The sequence below is a fragment of the Macaca nemestrina genome, unplaced genomic scaffold (assembly GCF_043159975.1).
Source record: "Macaca nemestrina isolate mMacNem1 unplaced genomic scaffold, mMacNem.hap1 Scaffold_50, whole genome shotgun sequence".
Lineage (NCBI taxonomy): Eukaryota > Metazoa > Chordata > Mammalia > Primates > Cercopithecidae > Macaca > Macaca nemestrina.
This window is the reverse complement of record NW_027257686.1, coordinates 450,260-465,902: the sequence shown is the minus strand read 5'-3', so window position 1 is coordinate 465,902 and position 15,643 is coordinate 450,260. Positions and strand designations below refer to the sequence as shown.

The following is a 15,643-nucleotide window of genomic DNA, read 5'->3' as shown; positions in this document are numbered from 1 at the left end:
ACATGGATTTCATTTCCATTGGATATATGTGGTATGCTCAGAGGTGCGATTGGTGGATCATATGGTAGTTCTTTTCAAATTTTTTTGAAGAATCTCCATATGGATTTCCATAATGGATGTACCAATTTACATTCCCATGTGCATTGTTTTCTGACGTTGATAAAGCAGTAGATCTATTCGTTTCACAAACCTTTATTGCATGCTGACTATGCATCAGCATAATGCGAGATGCAGTTGATACAAATAAAAGGCACAGCCTTACTCGGAAGCAGATATGATAACTATTGATTAAACAAAGATGGCAGAAGTGGGCAACTGACCACATGTGAGAAGAGTGACAAGGAGAGTGGAATCTAGGATGATGTATATTTTGACTTGGGCTGTTGAGCTAATGAGGAATGTATACTTTTTGAAATGCAGTATACTGTCACCTTATTTCTAAGTAGGGTCAAGTTTGAAGCCAAATAAAACTTTCCAATATTTGTTCTTCTAGCACATTAATAAAATGTACTTTGTGATTATGAGCAGCTGATTTGAAGATTGATTAATTTCTACTCCTGTTACCTTGATAAATAAGAAATAAATTTCATGGACAAGAACTCATCATTTGAAATAGATGGTAACAGTTGGATTGTCATTGATTACATGAGGTGATTTACAAGGAGGTCCAGCACATGCATGTAGTGTGCTATTCCTTGCTATGTCTGTTTTCTGTTAATTAATACAAATGTTGTTGTGTAGATTTTGGTATTTTGACTCAAATTGAGAAAATGTATACACTTTTATATACACGTATTAGCGTAAAACTTGGACCTGGAAAAGCAAAGGTTTCTAATAAATTAGCTAACACTTTCTTTGAAGAATTCAAGGTACCCTGAAGTACTTTCCTAATGATTGAATTGTTATTGTTAGAGGTCAATTTTCCACAGACTTTTTGTATTTCTGCATCTCTTGTGAGTGAGCAACTAACTGCCCTTCATTCTGAACTATCTTTTCAGGGATATTTGTATTGTGAACAGTCTTGGAACATAGAGACAGTGTCTCTGTCTGGAGCAAAGGCCAGGCATGCTCACTGCCCATTATAAAGGATTCGGGTTCCCTGAAGTCAAGATTCCTCTTCTATAGCACAATCACGGAAGGTACCATCTGGTTCTCTTTGTATCACCTTGCAAAAATGGAGGCCTGGTTAACTGGTACAAAAAAATGCTAATACTTTGGCTACTGCTATTGTCATGAGCACTAAACTGTTATTTTTCTGTGACCCAGGAGTTTTGTGTCTTCTACCAGCATTCATGAAACTTTTATCTGGCTAACTGGTTAGTTTGTGAGAAGGGTGAACTCTCAGACCCTTCGCAGTTTTTTGTTTGTTTGTTCGTTTTGTTTTTTGAGATGGAGTATCGCTCTGTCGCCCAGGCTGGAGTGCAGCGGTGTGATCTCAGCTCACTGCAGCCTCTGCCTCCTGGGTTCAAGCGATTCTCCTGCCTCCTCAGCCTCCCAAGTAGCTGGGATTACAGGTGTGTGCGACCACGCCCGGTTAATTTTTTGTATTTTTAGTAGAGACAGAGTTTCACCGTGTTAGCCAGGATGGTCTCGATCTCCTGACCTCGTGATCCACCTGCCTCGGCCTCCCAAAGTGCTGGGATTACAGGCGTGAGCCATGGCACCTGGCCTCCTTCACAGTTTTTGATGGTTAATGCACTTCAATGTCTTATCTTCCAGTCTGTAGACTTTATCCTACCATAAAATATGAAACATTCCAACTTTTCCAGCACTGAGAAGATGGAACTCTAAGTTGTAGATTGACATGGTTTGGCTGTGTCCCCACTGAAATCTCAATTTGAATTGTGTTTTCTAGAATTCCCAAGTGTTGTAGGAGAGACCTACCGGGAGGTAATTGAATCATGGGGACCGGTCTTTCCTGTGCTATTCTTGTGATAGTGAATACGTCTCACGAGATCTGATGAGCTTATCAGGAGTTTCTGCTTTTGTTTCTTCCTCATTTTTCTCTTGCTGCCACCATGTAAGAAGTGCCTTTCGCCTCCTGCCATGATTCTGAAGCCTCCCCAGCCATGTGGAACTGTTTGTCCAATTAAACCTCTTTTTCTTCCCAGTCTTGGATATGTCTTTATCAGCAGTGTGAAAACAGACTGATACATAAATGAAACAACAAAAAGTCAAAAACTGTTACATCTGCTTTTCCTTGTGATTGCAAATGGATATGGTGCCTGTGATACCTCACATTTATTACATATCATGATTTTTGAAACCTCTCACTGAAAAATATTGGAGTGTAAGTGTACATTTAAAACAATGACTTTTGTGAAATGTGAATATTTACTATCACTCATAGTTCATTTATTTTCAGTGCACTTAACTTTTATCTAGGGATCATAAACAAGTGTTTTGCTTTCTTATTGTAATCAAGTTTATTGAGGTGTAATTTATGTGTAATAGATTGCATCCAGTGTACAGTTTGATGAATATTGACTGTTTAATATGCCTGTAAGATCACCATCACCATCAAGATACAAAACACTTCCATCACCCCAAAGGCTTACATGTACCCTTTGACTAAATGAATTTCGATAATGTGTATAAGCCCTTGATATTGAGCAATTTGGGAATAATTTCTGCTGAGGAGTTTTTGCTAGTTTCCTTATTTTATTTACTTTTTAAATTATCATAAGCATTAATATCTTATTTTTTTCCTTGGTTATTTGCTTTGATTACTGTTTTACCATTAAGGGTCCTCTGTTTGGTCTTTCCTTCTCTTTCATATCTGTTGGAGCAGAAACACCAAATAATGTTTTCGTGAGCTCACATAAATGAGATAAATAGAATACATTTGAAAAAACATCAAGACAAAGTTGCCTTGAAGGGAAAAAAAGTCACACCAAAAAGAAGGTGGGAATTAGTGTACTTGAGTATGGAAATTGATTAAGTAATAAAAATAGGACAATTACTTTTGTAATTCAGTTATGAATTATGCTTAAAATGTGTACTTTATTCACTTTAATTATGACATTTGATTTTAGAGTTTTTCCTTCTCTCAATTATCGATACATTTTCTAGGGAAGGCTTTCTCAAATATTTGTTTTCGTCTGACATTTTATAATCATGGCTCTTAAAATCGAAGGATGGATTTTGAACAATTTCTCTCAGCAGTGTAAAATGAGTCACATGGGTCACATTTGTCTTGAGTCCCTTCAAAGACTGGAATGTGAGTAGAAATTGCAGAGCAACTTTCCCACGGCACTAATTGCATGTGAAGGACAAGACACTTCCATATTGTAATACCAATTATAAAATAGTGCAAAAAAAAAAAAGTCTCTGGTTAGAACTGTTCCATTTGTCACATGCCTTCTAATTTATAAAACAAGAATTTTCTCTCTTCTCTCACCCGGTTGGAGGATCAGCTTTATTTTTCAAAATTTGGATGGAAATCAGTCTTCAGTCTGCTCTATCTGAAAAGAGAAAAATGCTTGCAACAGTTTGAAACACTATAAATTGGAATACTTGATGTCAGTTATCTAGGATTTTTCTATCACTCCTCTTCCAACCTCCCACTTCTCACTGATGAGGGTTTCTTACTTTGGGGGGAAGAATACATAGCAACTGTCAAAATGTAAAATAAAGCGAGTTCATCTGATTAGTCTGCAATCTCTCTCTTTTCGTTTGCATCTGGAAATTCTCAAGTAGACACATGGAAACTTGCAGCATGCATGCTTTCTCCCTGTGTGTCTGCATATTCCATGCCATTTTCCAGCCATGCTTGTCTTTTATTAGGAATTAGATGGTCTGAATGAGAATAATTTAAAACATTTTTTAAAAACTTTATTTTTTTAGGAAGAGTTTTAGGTTCACAGCAAAATTGAGATAAAAAAAGAGAGATTTCCCATATATCCCTCCTGTCCCCCTCACCTGGCCTCCCCTATTATCAACATCTCTGACCAGAGTGGTACCCTTGTTGCAATCCATGAGCCTATACTGACACATGATTATCACCCAAAGCCCAGAGTTTACTTTAGGGTTCCCTTGGAACCTAAATATATATCCTAGGGGTTTAGATAAATATGTAATGACATGTACACAGAAAAATAAAAATTTGAGGTCAACATCTCACCTTTCCTGTTCAGTATGAAACATGAAGCAACTGTTGTGCCTTTTCCAAAAATAGTCTGCCACAAGGAGCAATAAGTAATCAGAATTTAAGGGGGAGGAAAATGGAAAACTCAAGAGGCCTGCTTTACATGAACACACACATATTTTATAACTTCTCTTATACCTTAGAACATTATTCCACTGGATTCTGGATTTCTAGATATCACATGAAAGTTCAACTGTAATTAGGAAGTACTTAGCTTAGGGTGAGGCAGGGTAGCTTGGGCTCTGTTTGATAGAATTGAATTGGGTCAACTTGCGATGCATTGAACACTCAGAGCAAGTATTTTTTTGGGAATCATCCACCTGAACAGGGAAATTTTCTAATTTGCACTGAAGTGCAGTACATGCTCTCAGAACATGAGGAATTGAAGACAATCACACTTCCCCTCTTTTGTAGCAAAAGGATTTTTTTACACCGGAGATCTCTGTTGAATTATGCCTAGTCAGTATTATCCATGCAGGTTATAAGTATGAGATGTTTTGATCCAAGAAAAAAAGCATTTTTTGCCTTTTTCTTGTTTTTGTTTTCTTGCTTATTTTTACTTGCTTGTTTTTACTACTGTATCAGTCCAAGGAATCACTGGCCAAAAAGGAGGACAAAGTTATAATTAGGAAATAAAGGAGGCTGGCGGGAACTGGAAAGACGTGAATAAGTGGCTCATTAAACTGAGAAAACTGAGAAAGCAAAGCTCAGGGAAAGCAAAGCTCACTACTGAGAAAGCAAAGTTCACTACTGAGAAATTGTAGTGGGGGTGGGAATGAGGTTGAAAGAGATGCAACTGTATTGTAGACAAGAGAAAGGCCACTTCAGGCACTAACTCATAAAGGCAGTGCATCTGCCCTGGTTTTCCTTTCACGAACAGCTAAAATACTAGGTGGCACTGACATGGTGAAAGCACATAATAGGATGAGGAGGTTGGTTTTGAAATTTGGACTAGGTCAAGATTTCTGGCTCATAAAAGTTAGTTGATCATGGAGCAGTCAACGTTCACAATGGGTCTCAGCAGCTAAGTCAGGCAACGGGGAAGACATTCTTCACTTCTCTTGGGTAAATATGTAGAGGTGCATTGGCTTGCTTATACGGTTGGCATTTGTTTAAATTTTTCATAAACTTCCAATTGTTATTTAAAGTGCTGACATAATTTGACACTCCTACCAGCAGTGTGTAAGACCTCAAGTTGCTCCATACACTTAATAATACTTGGCATAATCAGTCTTTGATATTTTAAACGTTCTAATAAGTATATAGTGGTATTTTACTGACATTTGTTTCTCTCTCACTATTTTCCTCTTGCTTTTTTTTTTTTTTTTTTTTTTTTTTTTTTTTTTTTTTTGTGAGACGGAGTCTTGCTCTGTCGCCCAGGCTGGAATGCAATGGCGTGATCTCGGCTCACTGCAACCTCCGCCTCCCAGGTTCAAGTAATTCTCCTGCCTCAGCCCCCCGAGGAACTGGGATTACAGGCCACCACGGCGGGCTAATTTTTTTGTATTTTTAGTAGAGACGGCGTTTCACCGTGTTAGCCAGGATGGTCTCAATCTCCTGAACTCCTGATCCACCTGCCTCGGGTTCCCAAAGACCTGGGATTATAGAAGTGACCACCGTGCCTAGACTTTCCTCTGTCTTTCTTTCTTTTTCTTTTTCCAGCACTGGCACAACATGCACAGACTTCGAGGGCACAGGAGGACAAATGCTTAGGGTTCCATTCATATGAAATGCCCAGCACTGGCAAACCCATACAGACGGAAAGCAGCTCAGAGGTTTCCAGGGGCTCGGGGGAGGAGGGCACGTGAGGAGCGAGTGCACCGCATTTTCACGGGGTCTTCTTTTGGAGCGATGGAAGTGTTTTGGAACTAGAGAGCTGTGATGATTGCAAAACATCGTGAGCAGAATGCCACTTAATTTGTAGGCTTTAAGAAGGGCAGTTTTAACTTACGTGAATTTTACCTCAATAAAAAGGGGTGAATCCCCCACCAGGGACAAGCAGAAACAGCAGGCCACGCAGAGACACGACAGAGAGGCCAGGCTCTGGATCTGCCTAGCGGGAGGGAGAAGGACACCCATGCCCCTGGGGCTGCTGTGAGGGAGGAGCGCTCAGCACAGGGCCCAGAAACGGGGCAAGTGAAATATTTGCTGCATTCATTACCATCCCCAGACCAGCAGGGCGGCCCATGCAGCTCAGGCTAGCAGCCCTGTCAAGGGAGGCCCCAGGACGACCCAGGCCACGCCTGTGGCCACAGCTCCTGCAGTGGCCAAGAGCAGAGCCAGAGTGGGGAGTCAGGTGGGTTCAGCCCTCCCTCCCTGGCTAGCTCATGTCTCCTCCCTGGGCCTCGCCTACCTCTGGGAAGGGGATAGAGACCAGTCCTCTAGGAAGCTTCCAGCACCAGAACCTTTCTGCACCTGGAGTCTCTGGGGAAGACAATCAATCAATCAACCTATGGATCTACCCACAGGACCAGTGGAGAGGGAGGCAGGATGGTGCATTGGGTAAGCCGTGGTGATTAAGCTGACAGATAGGGGTTCAAATCCCAGCTCCTCCACCTCCCAGCCCCCCACCCTCAGGCCCCAGCTGCCCTAGCCAGCCCTTCCGTGCCTCAGTTTACCCACCTGTAAAAGTCAGGTAATAATCGCCACTACCCCGTAGGGTGTTGTGATGATGGAATGAGTAGTCTCACTCTGTCGCCCAGGCTGGAGTGCAGTGGCGCAATCTCGGCTCACTGCAAGCTCCGCCTCCCAGGTTCACGCCATTCTCCTGCCTCAGCCTCCCGAGTAACTGGGACTACAGGCGCCCGCCACCTCGCCCGTCTAGTTTTTTTGTATTTTTTTTTTTTAGTAGAGACGGGGTTTCACCGTGTTAGCCAGGATGGTCTCTATCTCCTGACCTCGTGATCCGCCAGTCTCGGCCTCCCAAAGTGCTGGGATTACAGGCTTGAGCCACCGCGCCCGGCCGCCCTCTGTCTTTCTTACTTGATTTTGTCTTTTGTTGATTTTCTATTTAATTTGATTATTTTCTTTCATTTGATTATTTTGGTTTTCTTTTGCTTTAAGTTTCTTTCTAATTTCTTAGTTTGCTTTTCTAGCTTAAGGTGGGAGCCAAGGTGGAAGCTGACTCAGATCTTTCTTCTTTTCTAATGTAGGGTTCAGTACTATAAACCTCCCACTAACTACTGAGTTACCTGCAAAGTACAGATTTTCATTTGTCGTACCTTCATTTTGATCTACATTCAAATGCTTTCAAAAAATTTCACTTTTGAATTCACCTTTGACCCATTGATTATTAAGAAGAGTGTTAGTTTCCAAATATTTGGGAATTATTAATACTTTGTTAATGATTTCTATTTTAATTGCATTGTCATCAGAAATATAATTTCAATGGCTTAAATCTTTTCAGATTTATTGAGAAAGTTTTGATAACTCAGAGTATGATCTATCTTGGTAAATGTTTTATGTACACTTGGAAAAGTTGTAAATCCTGATGCTCTTCTTGTTTGGAATATTCTATAAATTCAAAAAATTGGTCTAGTTGGTTGATAGGTTATTCACGTCTTCTTTATCCTTTTTGATTTTCTATCTCTATTTATACTATTTGGCATGAGAGAGAAGTATTAAAATCTCTAATTATAACTAAAGATTTGTCTACAACAGAATTTTTGCTTGCAGTTCTATCAGATTTTGCTTCAAGTATTTAAAAACTTTCCCTAAGTACATAAATGGAAAGAACTGTTATATCATCTTGATTAACTAACTTTGTTGCCATTGTAAGATTATCCTTTTTATCCCTATTAAGAGACTTTGCTCTTAAGTCTGTCTACTTTATCTGATAATAATATAGTCCCTCTAGCTTTCTTTTTGATCAGCGTTTGCATGATATATCTTTTTACAACCTTTTACTTGTATTGGTGTTTTTATACTTAAAAAACATAATTTTAAAAGCAGTGTATATGAGTCTTGTTATTTTTATCCAATCTGATAATCTCTGCATTCCAACTAAAGTTTTTAGACCACATAAATTTAACGCTATTATTGATAAGATTGGGTTTAAATCTACCTTCAAGCTATTTGCTTTTTATTTATACTATCTGCAGGCAATTATTTTTTTTCTTTTTTCATTCTTCTTTGGTATTGAGTACATTATTCAATTTTTCCCTTTTTTGTTGACTGATTAGTTGCTATTTTTGATGTTTTATTTTAATGGATACTTTAAGGTTTTTAGTACACATTTTTAACTCTTTACCATCTACTTTCAAGCAGTGTTATGTTTTTCCCATAGAGTGTAAGAACTTTAAAATAATGTATAGCTGACCATTGAATAATGTAGGATTTAGGGATGCTGACCGCCTGTGTAGCTGAAACCAAATATAACTTTTGACTTCCCCCAAATTTAACTGCTAATAGCCTACTACTCACCAGAAGCCTTAGAGATAATATAAACAGTTGATTAACACTTATTCTATATGTTATATGTGTTAGATACAATATGCTTACAATAAACCAAGCTAGAGAAAAGGTAATGTTATTAGGAAAATTATAAGGAAGAGAAAATATATTTACTCTTTATTAAGTGGGAGTGGATCATGATAGAAGTCTTCATCTTTGTCCTCTTCATGTTTAGTAGGTTGAGTAAAAGGAGGGGTTAGTCATGCTGTCCTAGGGGTGGCAAACGTGGTTGAAAATCCATGTATAAGTAGACCCGCAGAGTTTAAACCCTTGTTGTTCAAGGGTCAACTGTGCTTCTACTCCCCACCCACCAGACCTTTATGCTATTGTCATGTATTTTGTTTCTATATATGTTTGAAACAACACTTAAAGTATTATTATACTTATTTTAAATGGTTTCTTATTTTTAAAATAAGATTTTAGTAATAAAAGTCACTACATTTATCTACATAGTTACACTTTCTGTGTTTTTTCATTCCTTTAGGTAGATCCAGGTTTCAACATAGTTTCATTTTCTTCTGCTTGAAGTACTTCTTTTTTTTTTTAACATTTGTTTATGCCACAAGACAGCTGATGATTATTAGTCTTCGTATGTCTGAGAAACTATTTTACTTAAATATTTGAATGATATTTTTGCTAGGAATAGAATTCTATGTTGACAGTTTCTTTTTTGTCCTTTCAGTACTTTTAAAGACATTACTCTACTGTCTTCTAAGCTAGCTTTCCTAAGAGAAATCTAGAGCTATTACCTTTGATCTTCTGGACATAACATGTCTTTTTTCCCTGAGGTGCTTAAAGTTTTTCTCTTAAACATATATATGGTCACATTCTTCAGAGTACATGATGTTATGTTCATTTTTCCTCAGTCTTTTTTTTTTCCTCTGGCTCTTATTTTGGATATATTTATTGCTATATTTTTAAGTTTACTAGTCTTTTATTCTCCAATATCTAATCTTGTGTTAATCACATTGCATCTTTTTCATCTCAGGGATTGTAATTTGTAATTTTTGACTTAGATCTGAACCTTTCTTATGACTTTTATGTCTCTACTGAATAAGTTCAAGATGACTTTTAGATTTTTGAAAGTATGAAATACAGTCATAATAAATGTTTTAATGTTCTTGTCTATGAATTCAATTATGATAATCATTTGAGTTTGTTTCAGTTTCTTGATTTACTAGTATGAGTTGTATCTTCTTGATTTTTTGCATGGCTGTAATTTCAGACATGAATTTTACCTTGTTTGATATTGGATGTTTTTATATTTCTTTAAATAATTTTGAGGGGCATATGTGTGTGTGGGTGAGAGAGAGAGAGAGAGAGAAAGAAACAGATTCACTATATAGAAACCATTGAGTCCTTCATGTCTGGTTTTAAGTTTGTTAGGCAAGACAAGAAATGCATTTATCTGGGTTTAATATATTTTTCTAGCTGGTGAGGCAAGACCTTTCTACTCTACACAATGTCCCCTGAAATAAGATGGTTTGGGTCTGAATAATGATCACAGATGCTGTTTTGGCACTGTGTGGTTTCTGGGCATTTTTTCTTCTAATCCTTTTGGATGGTTCTTCTCCCAGTCTTTGAGTATTTTCTCCCATGCACGTACTGAGCAGTACTTAGTTGAATTCTCTAGGAGATGTTTTTTGCAGTATATGAAATTCTTTCTCTGTGCAGCTCTCATTTTCCAGTGCTTCCGTCTGTCTACTTTAATCTCCTTAGCTTCCCCAGACTTTGGCTCTATTTTTTCAACCCAGGGAGGCTGTGGACTCTGTGTGAGTTTTCCCATCCTGCACTGCTCCTGAAAACTTTTTCAGGCAATTAGCTGCGGTAAGTGTAAAATTTAACTGCTTTCTTTCTGTCTTACTGTCCTTCATTGACTGATGCCTAATGCCTTAAGTGTCATTATTTAATATATTTTGTTTAGTTTTTCTGTCCCTTCTTTGTCTCGTTTTTTAAAATCTTTGTTTTTATAGAATTTGAGTTTTGTCTAAAACACAAAGTGTGATTCCTAAAATCTTCTCAGTTGTTTAACAAACCATGTAAAAATTATGCATTTTTAGCATTTAAAATGTGATGTTCTGTCTTTTGTATTGATAAGTATTTTCATAAGCTCGTCTTTTTCCCTTATGTATTCACTCCTAAAAAATGTCTAGTAAAGACTGGTGTCTCCACATGTATGTACCCAATGTATTTTCTTTTTATTTTATTATGGCACACCTGATTGTTGTTATAATTATAATCCTGGACACAGAATGATAGAATCAAAAGCACAGGGTATCTCAATCAGGTGTTTCTCTGCACAGTGGTTTTCTCTATCTTAGGTGAGGCCACTTTACTAAGGCAAGGGTATCTATTTGACACTACCTTTGTGCCAGGGATATCTTACAAATAAGCCCAGATTACTTTTTAGTGCCATTGTCCCCTGCTTCAAAGATAAGCCTATACTGTGTTGACAGGCTTAGATACTGCTGGAGTAGCCAAATAAAGTCCAATTATGATTCTGTCTATATCTCCATTTGTCTTTTTATCCCAATTATTTGAGAGGCATACTCCTGTCTCTTATGAGAGAATATTACATGATGTATGAGAGAATATAGTCTCTCTAACTTTATATATAGAAGAGATTTAGCATTATGCATTGCACATCAGAATCTTCAGAGCTGATACAGGTATTGCTAAATTATTGGTAATTAAATCTGAATCTAACACAAGGGTGCATATCCAAATACACATCACTTTCTTTTTTAGGAGCTATTTAAAGCTAATTATATTTGAAACTGCAGAGGGAGACAGGCACTCATTTATTTTCTCTCTTTCTCCCTCTCTCTCTCTTTCTAAGATTCTACAAGCTAAGACAGAAAAGGAAAGGACAACAGAAAACAAAATAATTGTTATATCACTAAAACACAAATTTCTATAACAAAAGGAAAATGTTATTAAGAAAAAGCCAGTGGTGCTTTGAAAGAGTACAGTAATTAAAGAATATTAACCTTCAGGCAAATTAGAACAAGAAGTTTTTTCTATTTCCACTCACTCAGAACAAGAACTCTCCTAAGAAGAATGGTATAATTGAGGAGACATGTGAAACAAAAGCATGCTTCCTTAACCAAGAAATGGTAGGTACAGTGTATAGAACCAAACATTACTCTTTTGGCCAAAGGCTGCTTCTAGGGCATTACAGATAATGAATATACTTCCCACTAATCGACTATGATTCATCAACTTCATAACATAGGGGGACAATATTTTCTTGTTCAAAGAGAGAATCTCTTGAAAGTTTAAGCCAGAAACAATTAAAAGTTACACCAGACACAAGTAAAAGCCAGATATCTCATAAGAAAACCAGAATATGCTCACCATGTTAAGGCATTACTTTGATTTGGATTTCTCCAACTCAGGAAACAACAATCACAACTTGTGGCATATTGGATAAAGTGAAAACTTTCCTTTATGATTTGCAGAGCTCTTCGTAATCCGGCTCCACTTCACCTATCTATTATTCTACCACTGTCAAGCTCTCAAGGAAGAGAAGAATTAACATGAGCTTTGTAGCGTGACCATCCTGGTAATGAATCATGGCAGCCTTTCACTTCAGCCAAGATCTCAGTGACGATGGGTGTCAGGCTATTATCTTCAATGTGAAGACAATGATAGATGACTTTCTAGGTTCTCATCAGCATGTGATTTAGGATACTTTTCTACTACCAAGACAGAGTAGTAGAAAGATAGGATCTCTTTTTCCTGGGGTAAGACATTTGGTATAATCTGGGCATGATCTGGAGAAATAACTAAGAGAGGAATGTCTGGCTTATGGGAAGTAGAATTCAGCTCACGATATTAGAAAATATCAGGGTGAATCCCATGGGCTGAAGGTTGAGGGCCTTGAGTCCGATTGGGAAATATGAGTTAGTGGCAGTGAAATCCAATATAAACACAGTCAGTTGGCCTATAATACTTGTGTAAAAGAGTAGATAAGAAGAAATTATATGGAAAGGCTTCAGCTGCAGATGTCTGGGGATCACTCATTGTGCATAGAGTCACTGGGGCTGACTCGAAGGATGTGCACACCTGAGGTTGCTGATAACCACAATTCTGTCTTTGTCTTTGACTTTCAAACTAAAATAGATTTGGATCCTGTGGGCTGCTTGGGAATAAAGGTGAAAATATAGCTGTGAAAAATAAGTGAAGAAGAAACAAGACAAGCTAAGAGCAGCACATTTTTGGACAGATGATACTCAAAACCTACCTACCGATATATTAATACAATAATTTAGAAAGCGACTTGGGATTTATTTGAGCAGTTGTAAGTTTCATAGACAATAGAAATTTTAAAGCTAGCTGCTGATTCACTGACCTTTTATTTTAAAGTCAGGTAGCACTTATTTGTAATGAGAAGCGTATAGATTTAGTCTCTTCTTATCTTCCTATCAGAAAACTTAATGTTGAATCCTTCTAGCTCACAGCTGGACTGTGAACATTGATTACTCTCATGCCCTGCATAGATTTGAGAAATTGTCTTGAATTTTTATTGACTTTATGTGGAATGGTGAGTTACACTAATTAACATGACAAAACTTTGCACTTTGTGGCTTCTTATTTCTGTTTGTTGTAGATCACCTACATTGATACTTCTACAGTTTTCTAGCATTGCATTTGTGTTTTATGGCATTCACTTAGAAAGCCATTAATATAGAGGAAATCCATCTGCCTTTGAAAGGATGTGTCTGTTTTTCTTTTTTTGTTTGCTGTCATTTTTTCCCTCTTTAATTTTTGTGGGTACATAGTAGATGTTTGTATTTATGGGTCACATGAAATATTTTGATATAGGCAAGCCATGCCATCACATAGGGGTCTATTATTCTTAATGTACAGCTTTTAAACATTTTCTTATATAATTTTCTTTTTTTTTTTTTTGAGACGGAGTCTCGCTCTGTCACCCAGACTGGAGTGCTGTGGCGCGGTCTCGGCTCACTGCAAGCTCCGCCTCTTTGGTTCATGCTATTCTCCTGCCTCAGCCTCCCGAGTAGCTGGGACTACAGGTGCCCGCTACCACGCCCGGCTAATTTTTTGTATTTTTAGTAGAGACAGGGTTTCACCATATTAGCCAGAATGGTCTCGATCTCCTGACCTCGTGATCTGCCCGCCTTGGCCTCCCAAAGTGCTGGGATTACAGGCGTGAGCCACCGCACCCAGCCATTCTTATATAATTTTAAAGCTGACTGTGGTTTATAGCTTTGTTCTGTTTTTCTTTGTCCTCTCTTAACAAATACCTTCTAGATATTGCTTTAAAATGGAAAGTTCCTGCCCATTACTGACTTAGGTTACCCAAACATTTACTCATACGCTAGTTGGAAAGTTGTCATCATTGTTTCATTTCAGGAAATAGAGGCAAACTTGGCGGATTAGTCATTGCATTAATAAAATGGAATATTTAGCCAGCTTTTAAAAAACTGCACTGGAAACTATGGAGCACTGGGCACCCTAACAATGAAAAGTGAGGGCAGGGGAGGTGGAGACATTGAGATTTGTTTTCTCTCTCTGGCTATTTGAAGCTGCATTTTTCTTTGAAATTTTTCTTCTGGAAATTATATTTTGCTTTATTATACTCTCACATTACCAGACTAATTTAAAAAGACTTCTTTTTTTTTTTTTTTTCATTTTACATATTTGCCAGGTATGTTCATGGATTACTTCATAAATTATTCCATGAACATTGCATTTTAAAGCTAATGCTGTTGTTTTAATATTTCATTTTTCTATGTGGAATGCTAAATCCCTTCTGATAATAATGTATATTTTATATATTAAAAATTAGAACATATATATCATATATTTTTAAAATTTTTTATTGTGTCCTCTGTAGAGTAGCTATTTTGATGATCAAAAAACTTGTAAGAGTAGCAGGGCAATTATTTTATCTCAGTTATATAGATGAGAAAACAGACACATACACACTACATTAATGACCTGCTGTGTTCATACAGCTATTATCGGATGGAGTCAGAACTCAAACTCAAGGCACAATGCGGTCTGGTAAGTGCCCCCTGTCATAATCCACTTACAAATGCTATGATTAATTTGATTGTGTAAGTTTGTCATATTTGCAAACTGAGACAAAATATGTTGAACATAGCAAATAAAGAATGGTGTAGTTGTTGGAGTATAAAAGATCTGAACATTAACCCTGTCTTTGACACTTGCTAACCAGCTCATTACTAAACTACTTTAAGTGACTCATATCTTTCAAATGAGCATAAAATTCTTTCCAACCTCATAAAATTATTATGAGAATTATAAGAAACAGTGCACATAAGGTGCTTAACATAAGTACCCAACATTGGTAAACAATTAATTATAGATTTCATTAAAGTTTGAATCTAATATAAATGGGCATGTTATAATTTACTGGTCATTGTAGACTAAGATCTAGTTTTTTCCTTACCTCCACTAAAATCCTCCCAGCTTGGTGGACCACTTTGCGTGTCACATTTCCAGCACTCTCTATGATTGGTAGTCATTTTTTAGGTACCGGCTGTGAACTGTGTGTTATCTTTTCATGTATTCCTCCCTTGTCTCCTCAGTTAAATTTTGCTTTCCGGGCCATGGCTAATTCTGTTTTACTTTCTTTCATTGATTATAGTACAGGGAAGGGACCTTGCCTCCCTGATATTATACCATTCTATGGTAGAAGCATGACAACAATTTTGTGGATGATAAATGAACAACTAGGCCTTAGGAACCAAGTAGTAAGTGCCAGGCAATGTGTGATTGCATGGTCTCATACCACATGTTTCCATACTACATGTTTTGTCTTTCCTCACAGAGGGTAAAGATGCTAATTTGGCTCAGTTTGAATCTCTAATGTGTAACACAATCTGGAAGTGATTGAGTTTACCTATAATTAATTGATTCCTTTTTTTTTCCTACTAGGCAAAATGGGAACTTGAGATAGTATGCAGTTCAGTAATTGAAAAGAAAAAATAAATTTCTCTATAAATAAGCTTTCTGATACGTGCTCTTAGCACACACAGTGTGTATGTGTGT

General features: G+C 37.3%; 1 long non-coding RNA gene across 1 annotated transcript in view; it reads left to right on the top strand.

Moving 5' to 3' along the window:
• LOC139361443 (uncharacterized) overlaps nucleotides 1-15,643 on the top strand; it is a 286,740-nt gene that overhangs the window by 37,722 nt on the left and 233,375 nt on the right. The gene's annotated exons all lie outside the window — the stretch shown is intronic.